Source organism: Pteropus alecto, unplaced genomic scaffold (assembly GCF_000325575.1).
Source record: "Pteropus alecto unplaced genomic scaffold, ASM32557v1 scaffold47, whole genome shotgun sequence".
Taxonomy (NCBI): Eukaryota; Metazoa; Chordata; class Mammalia; order Chiroptera; family Pteropodidae; genus Pteropus; species Pteropus alecto.
Window position 1 is genome coordinate 43,445 of NW_006440131.1, and position 8,270 is coordinate 51,714.

Consider the following 8,270-nt stretch of genomic DNA (forward strand, 5'->3'; position numbering starts at 1 on the left):
AATCTACCAGATGAAGAGTTCAAAACACTGGTTATAAAAAAATAAATAAATAAATAAACTTAGAGGAAGAGTAGATGAACTCAGTGAGAACTTCAACAGAGAGATAGAAATCATAAAATAATAACAAGTTAGAAATAAAGAATACAATGACTGAAATGAAGAATACAATAGTGGAAATCAACAGTAGATTAGATGAAGCAGAGAATCAAATCAGTCATTTAGAAGATCAGGTAGCAGAAAACACCCAATAAGAACAGCAACAAGAAAAAAAAATCCAAAAATCTGAAGATAGTTTAAGGGACCTCTGGGACAACATCAAGTATACCAACATTCACATCATAGGGGTACCAGAAGGAGAAGAGAAAGCAAGGAATTAAAAACCTATTTCAAGAAATAATGATGGAAAACTTCCCTAATCTGCCAAAAGAAATAGACATATAAGCAAGCCCAGGAAGCCAGAGTCCTAAACAAGATTAACCCCAAAGAGGCCCACACCAAGACATCATAATTAAAATGCCCAAGGTGAAAGACAAAGAGAGAATCCTAAAAGCAGCAAGAGAAAAGGAGTTAGTTACCTATAAGGGAGCTCCCATAAGACTGACAGCTGATTTCTCAACAAAATCTTTGCAGGCCAGAATGCATTGGCATGAAATATTCAAAGTAATGAAAAGAAAGAACCTACAATCAAGATTAGTCTTCCCAGGAAAGCTATCATTTAGAATCACAGGAAAGATAAAGAGCTTCCTAGACAAGAAAAAGCTAAAGGGGTTTATCAACATCAAACCAGTATTACAAGAAATGTTAGAGGATATTCTTTAAGAAGAAGAAGAAAGATAAAAATATATATAATAAAATGGCAATGACTACATATCTTCTAAAAATTACTTTAAATGTAAGTGGATTAAATGCTTCAATCAAAAGATAGGGTGCTTGAATAGAGTACAAGATCTTTACATATGCTACCTACAAGAGACTCACTTTAGATCAACAGACAAACACAGAATAAACATTAAGGGATGGAAAAAGATATTTCATGAATGGGAATTTTAAAAAGCTGTGGTAGTAATACTTATATCAGGCAGTCTTTAAAACAGGCTCTTACAAGAGACAAAGATAGACCCAATAATCCCTCCTCAGGACATATGAATGCATATGTTAATTGCAGCATCATTTACAATAGTCAAGATGTGAAGGCAACCAAGGTGTCCATCAATAGATGAACAGATAAAGAAGAGGTACTACATATATACAATGGAATATTACTCAGGCATAAAAAAATAATAATAAAATCTTGCCATCTGCAACAACATAGATGGACCTACATAGTGTTGTGCTGATTAGAGTAAAATCAGACAGACATAGATAAATGCCATATGATTTCACTTACATGTGGAATCTAAAGAACAAATGAATAATAAAAGAAAATAGAAACAAACATAGATACATTTTGATGGTTGCCATATTAGAGGGAGTGTGGGTAAAAAAGGGGTAGCGATTAAGAATTACAAATTGGTAGTTAAAAAATATTCATGAAAAAGTGGGTTCTAAATAGTCATGAGAATGTAAAATATAGCATAAGGAATATAGTCATTAATATTCTAATAACTATGTACGATGTCCAATGATACTTGATTTATCAAGGTGGTCACTTTGTAAGTTATAGAAATGTCTAAACATTATGTTGTACACTCGAAAGTAATATAATATTGTGTGCCAACTGCAATTTAAAAAATATACTATAAAAGTAATTTCTGGTAATTTCTCTCCTAACTTAGCTGATGAGTAAGAAACTAGGAAAGAAGAACTGCCATCAATGAAGCATGGGCAGGTAGAGGCATACTCAGTACCAGGATGATCAGTAGTTATCAAACTGATTAATAAGTTGTGCATTGCAGAGGATAGCTAGTAAAGGCTTTATGAAACAATGCTAAAAGTCACACAGTAATAAACCAAAATAAATACTGAAGTATTTATATTTATAACTACTAAAACTTTTATGGTGACCAGGCTTCTGGAGAGAAGCACTACATAAATAACATTCAGTCAATCAAGTTTTCTGAGCATTCATTAGGGTCTAAACTAAAATCAAGTCAGAAAGGCTATTAGAAATGTCCCCTATGTTGAAAATTTATTGTAGCTTCAAACAGTTTTCTACAGTGTGCTGTTTTAATGTTATCTTTTCAGCTTTTCTGCAGTCAAAATAAAACAACACTTGCTTCAACAATCTCCCATCTGATATAAATAAAAGCCCTCTATAACCACCCATCCAATGCATTTGCTGCAGTAGTACTTTGAGGACAAGATCTTCCACATCACTCTTTGTTCCACTGTGAAAACCAATGAAGAATATCATTAAGAGGCTATTTTATTAAGAACTGTCTTGTCTTTTGGCCATGCCATCCTGAACAAGCCCGATCCTGTCTGATCTCGGAAGCTAAGCAGGGTCAGGCCTGGTTAGTACTTGGATGAGAGACCACCCAGGAAGACCAGGTGCTGTAGGTGTAAAAAATAAAAAAATAAGGGATTGTAAGCTGACAAGGTCCTTCCAATCTGTGAGGTCAACCAAGGGTTGCCTTGCCTAAAAACAACAACAACAACAACAACAACAACCCAAACAAACGAACAAAAACAAAGAACTGTCCTCTTTCTGATAATGACCAAGAGCTCAGGTTTTACTTTGGCTACTGAAAAGTTTAAACATAATTTGAGACTCAATATAGCAGTGATGTTTTCCTTCATGCCCTAAATATTTTTCTGTTTTATATTAAGGCTTGATAGCTTCCTACTATTTAAAACACAGATTTCTCTTATTCTTTGTGTATAATTCATCTTTTAGAACAGTTTGTTATATATTTATGTTATAAGAAGCCTTAAAAGGCCTTTTTCTTTTTTTAAGTTGTTTGGATTTTTTGTAAGTTTCAAATATACAGTACATTGATTAGATATTTATATAGTTTATAAAATGATCCCCCGAATTGCTTCTTCTCTCCTCTGGTTTTCCACCTGGTCAATATATTAATACTAACTGCATTCCCTATGCCATTTTCCCCATCCACATTACCAGCTATCAACTACTAATTTATACTTCTTTAACCCTTCATCCCATTCTCCCAGCCCTCCAATTCCCTCCCCTCTCCATCACCAAATTGTCCACTATATTTGTGAATCTGTATTTGATGAGTTTGTTCATCTTGTTTCTCAGACTCCTCATATAAATGAAATCATATGGTATTTACCCTTCTCTGTCTGACGTATTTCACTCAGAATAATAACTTCTAGGTTCATCCATGTCATTATGATTTCAATTTTTTTAATGGCTGAGTAATATTCCATTGTATATATGAACCATAACTTCTTTACCCAATCGTCTGTTGATGGGCATTTATGTTGCTTCCATATCTTGGCTATGTAAATTGTGCTGCCATGAATATTAGGGTGCTTAGATTTTTATGAATTATCATTTTGGTTTTCTTGAATAAATACCCAGAAGTGCAATTGCTGGGTCAAAAGTATATCCATTTTTAACTTTTTGAGAGACCTCCATACTGTTTTCCATAGCGGCTGTAACAATTTGCAACCCCACCAACAATGCATGATGGTTTCCTTTTCTCTGCATCCTTGCCAACACTTGTTCTTTGATTTATTGATGATAGGCATTCTGACAGGTATCAGGCAATATCTCATTGTGGTTTTAGTTTGCATTTCTCTGATGATTATCGACCTTGAGCATCTTTTCATATGTCTATTAGCCATCTGTATTTCCTCTTTAGAGAAGTATCTATTCAGGTCTTCTGTGCATTTTTTAATTGCATTATTTGATTTTTGTTGTTGAGTTGTATGAGCTCTTTATAAATTTTGGATATTAACCTCTTATCAGATGTATCACTAGCGAATATCTTCTCCCAATCAATCAGTTCTCATCTCGTTTTGTCGATGGTTACCTTTACTGTACAAAACTTTTTGGTTTGATGTAGTCCCATTTGTTTATTTTTTTCTTTTGTTTCCCTTGCCTGGGGACATATATCCAAAAAGAAATCACTATTAGTAATATCAGAGAGTTTACTGCCTATGCTTTTTTCTATACGTTTTATGGTCTCAGTCTTACATTTAAGTTTTTAATCAATTTTGAGTCTATTCTTGTATATAGTGTAAGAAGGTGGTCCAGTTGCTTTTTTTTTTGCATGTATCTCTCCAATTTTCTCAACATCATTTATTGAAGAGACTGTCTTTACCCCATTGTATATTCTTGCTTTCTTCAACATATATAAAATGAGTTATAGATGTGGAATTATATCTGGGCTCTCTACTCTGTTCCATTGAACAGCATATCTGTTTTTATGCCAGTACCATGCAGTTTTGATTACTGTAGCCCTGAAGTATAGTTTGTTATCAGGTAGTGTGATACCTCCAAATTTGTTCTTCTTTCTTAAGATTCCCGTGGCTCTTCAGGGTTTTTTATGGTTCCATAAAATTTTAAGATTCTTTGTCTATCTCTCTGAAAAAATGCCATTGGTATTTTGATAGGGATTGCACTGAATCTATAGATTGCTTTGGGTAGTATGGACATTTTAATCATGTTAATTCTTCCTCCCCATGAGAACAGTACATGCTTCCATTTATTTGTATCTTCAGTTTCTTTTTTCAAAGACAATTTTCTGAGAACAAGTCTTTTATCTCTTTGGTTAATTTGATTCCCAGGTATTTTATAGTTTTTGATGCAACTGTAAATGGGATTGTTTTCTTAATTTCTCTTTCTGAAAGTTCATCATTGGAGTATAAGAATGCCACTGATTTCTGAATATTTATTTTGTAACCTGTTACTTTACTGACTTCATCGCTCAGTTCTAACAGGTTTTTGCTGAAATCTTTAGGGTTCTCCATATATAGTATCACGTCATTGGCAAAATAGCAAGAGTTTTACTTCTTCCTTTCCAAATTGGATGCCTTTATTTATGTTTTACTTGTCTTTTGCTGTGGCTAAGACTTCCAATACAATGTTGAAGAGGAGTGGTGAAAGTGGAAATCCTTGTGTTGTTCTTGATCTTAAGAAAAACGTTTTTAGCCTTTCCACATTGAGTATGATGTTAGCTATCTGTTTGTAGTATATAGCCTTTATTATGTTGAGGTCTGTTCCTTCTATTGCCACTTTGCTGAGAGTTTTTATTATAAATAGGTGCCGGACTTTGTCAAATGCTTATTATGTATCTATCGATATGATCATAGGATTTTTTTATATTTTGGTTTGTTAATGTTGTACATCATACTAATTGATTTGCAGATATTATACCAACCTTGTATTCCAAGAATAAATCCAACTTGGTCACGGTGTATGATACTTTTAATGTATTCCTGAATTCAATTTGCTAATATTTTGTTGAGGATTTTTGCATCAATGTTCATAAGAATTATAAGTCTATACTTTTCTTTTTTTTTGTAATGTCCTTGGTTTTGGAATCAAGGTAATGGTGGCCTCATTAAAGGGGTTAGGAAACCTCCTCCTTCTTTTTTTTTTTAATTGATTTTTTCTTAATTGAAGAAATTATTAAAAAATTTTCCTCCATCTACCACCCTCCTCATCCCTCCTCCCTACCCTCTGGTAACCATTAGTCCATTGTCCATGTCCATGAGTCTCTGTTTGTTTATACTGTTCATTTGTTGTTTTTACATTTATATCACACATACAAGTGATATCGTGGAATTTTCAACTTTTTCTATTTGGCTTATTTCACTGAGTATGAGTATTTCTAAGTTCATCCATGTTGTTGCAAATGTCAGTATTTCATCTCTTTTAATGGCTGAGTAATATTCCATTGTATATATGTAGCACAGCGTCTTTAGCCAATCATCTATCGTAGGGGACTTTGATTGCTTCCATGTCCTGGCCACTGTGAATAATTCTGCTATGCATATCGGTGTGAAAATATCTTTTCAGATATGAGTTTTCAAATCTTTGGGGTAATTACCCAGCAGAGAGATTGCTGGGTCATATAGTAGATCAATTCTTAGTTTTTTGAGGAACCTCCATACTGTTTTCCATAGTGATTGTACCAACTGGCAATCCTACCAGCAATGGATGAAGGTTCCTTTTTCTCCACATTTGTTATTACTTGTCCTGTTGATTATAGCTATTCTAACAGGTGTGAGATGTTATATCATTGAGATTTTGATTTGCATTTCCCTAATAGCTAGCGATGCTGAGCACATTTTCAATTATTTGTTGGCCATTTGTACATCCTCTAGAGAGAAGTGTCTGTTCAGGTTCTCTGCCCATTTTATAATTGGATCGTTTTTGTTGTCATTGTTGTTGTTGTTGTTGTTGTTGTTGTTGTTATTGAGTTGTATGAGTTCTTTGCATATTTTGGATATTAGGCCCTTATCAGAGTTGTTGCTTGCAAATATATTTTCTCATTTGGATGATTGTCTCTTTACCTTGTTGATGGTTTCTTTCAGTGTGCAGAAGCTTTTTAGTTTGATGTAGTCCCATTCCTTTATTTTTATTTTTACTTCCTTTACCTTTGAGATCAAATTCATAAAATCCTTTTTTAAGTACAAGTTCCCTGAGTTTAGTTCCTATGTTTTTTTCTATGCATTTTATTGTTTCAGATCTTATATTTAGGTCCTTAATTCATTTTGAGTTAATTCTGGTCTATGGTTATAGATAATAGTCTAGTTTCATTCTTTTGCAAGTGGCTTTCCAGTTTTCCCAGCTCCATTTATTAAAGAGGCTTTTATTTCTCCATTGTATGTTTTTGGCTTTTTTGTCAAAAATTATTTGCTCATATAAATATGGGTTTACTTCTGGATTCTCGATCCTGTTCTACTGGTCAGTGTGTCTGTTTTTCTGCCATACCATGCTGTACTGATTACTGATGCTTTGTAGTATAATTTGAAATAAGTCAGAGTGATGACTCTAGGCTCATTCTTTTTTCTGAGGATGGCTTTCCAGTTTCCCCAGCACCATTGATTGTAGAGGCTTTCCTTTCTCCACTGTATGTTTTTGGCTTTTTTGTCAAAAGTTATTTGCCCATATAATTATGGGTTTACTTCTGGACTCTCAATTCTGTTCCACTGGCCCGTGTGTCTGTTTTGCTGATGATATCATGCCATTTTGATTACTGTCACTGTGTAGTATAATTTGATGTCAGGTGGAGTGATGCCTCCAGCCTCATTCTTTTTTTTTTTTTTTCCCTCAAGATAGCTTGGAAATTCAGGGTCTTTTGTTTCTCTATACAAATCTGATGATTTTGGTTCTATTTCATTAAAGAATGCCTATCTGTATAATGCTTTAGGTAATCTGGTCATTTTAACTATGTTGATTCTTCCAATTCAAGAACACAGAATATCTTTCCATTTTCTTGTATCTTCTTCAATTTCTTTTAATAAGGTCTTATAGCTTTCATCATACAGGTCTTTCACTTGTTTTGTTAGATTTATTCCTAGGTATTTTATTCTTTTAGTTGCAATTGCAAAAGGAATTATTTTTTCCACTTCATTTTCTGACACTTCGTTATAGAGTATAGGAATGCTATGGATTTTTGAACATTGATTTTTGTATCCAGAAATTTTACTGCATTTGCTTATTGTTTCTAGTAGTATTCTTATGGAGTCCTTAGGGTTTTATATAGAGAGAAACACGTCATGCACAAATCGTGACAATTTGACATCTTCGTTTCTTATTCGGATGTCTTTTATATCTTTCTCTTGCCTTACTGCTCTTGCCAGGACCTCCGATGTTATATTGAGTAAGAGTGGCAATAGTGGACATCCTTGCCTTGATCCTGACCTTACAGGGAAGGTTTTTAGTTTTTGACCATTAAGTACAATGTTGGCTGAGGGTTTGTCACATATGGCCTTTATTTGTCAAGGTACTTTCCTTCTATAATTAATATGTTAAGTGTTTTGATCATAAATGGATGCTATATCTTGTTGAAGGCTTTTTCTGAATCTATTGATATGATCATATGATTCTTATTTCTTAATTTGTTTATGTGGTGTATCACATTAATCAATTTGCATAGGTTGAACCATCTCTGTGCCCCAGGGGTGAAACCCACTTGATTGTGGTATAATCTTTTTAATATGTTGCTGTATTCAGTTCACTAGTATCTTATTTAGGATTTTTGCATCTGTGTTCATGAGAAATATTGGTCTGTAGTTTTCTTTTATTGTGTTATCTTTACCAGGTTTGGGTATCAGGGTAATATTAGACTCATAAAATGAGTTGGTAAGTATTGCCTCCTATTCAATTTTTTGGAAGCATTTGAGGAGAA

At 33.7% G+C, this 8,270-nt stretch overlaps 1 pseudogene; it reads left to right on the forward strand.

The window, feature by feature from the left end:
- Positions 1-2,383: 2,383 nt before the first annotated feature.
- On the forward strand, positions 2,384-2,502 carry LOC112484020 (annotated as a pseudogene).
- Positions 2,503-8,270: the final 5,768 nt, after the last annotated feature.